This window comes from Trachymyrmex cornetzi, unplaced genomic scaffold, assembly GCF_001594075.2.
Source record: "Trachymyrmex cornetzi isolate Tcor2-1 unplaced genomic scaffold, Tcor1.1 scaffold603, whole genome shotgun sequence".
In the NCBI taxonomy this organism is placed as follows: Eukaryota; Metazoa; Arthropoda; class Insecta; order Hymenoptera; family Formicidae; genus Trachymyrmex; species Trachymyrmex cornetzi.
This window is the reverse complement of record NW_017299919.1, coordinates 20,545-21,746: the sequence shown is the minus strand read 5'-3', so window position 1 is coordinate 21,746 and position 1,202 is coordinate 20,545.

The following is a 1,202-nucleotide window of genomic DNA, read 5'->3' as shown; positions in this document are numbered from 1 at the left end:
TTTCTTGACTCGATGTTTCCTAGTGGATGGTTTTTTGGTTTTTCTTCCTGCAGCGCGAATTTTCTTTTTCTTCTTCGTCACTTTTTTGCTCTTCTTCCCTGTGCTACTTCTCGATGATTTTTTTTTATTACCCGACGTCGTTTACGAAACGCGATACGACTATTCCGACCTCCGAATGGAAACTGAAGTGCTGCGGACTTTGCGGATATTTTATATCCCGACCACCTCATCAGGGAACTTATATTTTCTTTGGTTTTTCTCTTCAGATTACCCCTAGATTCCGCGAACCGACTTTTGACTACTTCCTTTAACGGCTTATTATTTTCGACGTCTTCTTTTTTACGTTAATTTCCACACGTAAAGCTTCTTTTCCAACAGCACGTGCACCTTTACCTAGGTAAGGTAATATTTTTCTGAATAGTCCACCGAGAAAGATTCCGATTCCATGTCCGCGTTGATAGGGCGAACCGACGAAAACACGTGGAATTCCACCTCGGCCAACCATGTCCCGCGCATCAAAATACTCCTCATACTCCATAGCTAGCTTCTAACTAAAGACTGTCACTATACCGACACGCTCGCGTACACGAAAGAAAGTCATTGCTTACGTTTAAAGTGCAGTGTCACTGTCAGCGTTCCAAATCCAAATGGAATTTTTTTTCCAAAATGATCTCTTATATCTATTTCGATCGTTCTGAAATTTGTTCGTCGCAGTGAGATATAATTTGGAAATGAAAAATACTTCACCAAATTTGCACCAAATGCGTAATTATGGTTGCGTATCTCGACCGGAACTATCTTGAGAAGAGGAGTACGTACATCACCTGTTATATAAAGCTCACAATTATCGCAATAAACAAACATTTTATCGGGGATACCGCGCCACAAACTATAGGATTCGCTACTCCAGTAAACGTCTGCAAGTCGTTTTCCCGTCTCCTCATTAAGTCCGTGAGTAAGAAAAGTTTTCTCTTCTGTTTCATTGGAATTACGTTTAAGTACCGCGAGCTTGGAATAAAATGGATGATTATTTGTGGAAATTGCTGATGAGAAACCTAGCATTCGTAGAAGATTATCGGAAAAGTTTAAATGATGTAGCATTTTGCACTTCTCGTTGCAGTTATTACTTATCATGACTTTACCGCCAGACGCTTTTTGCAGTTCAAAATAAAAATGCGATTTGGCAAGTTTACACGCAGTAT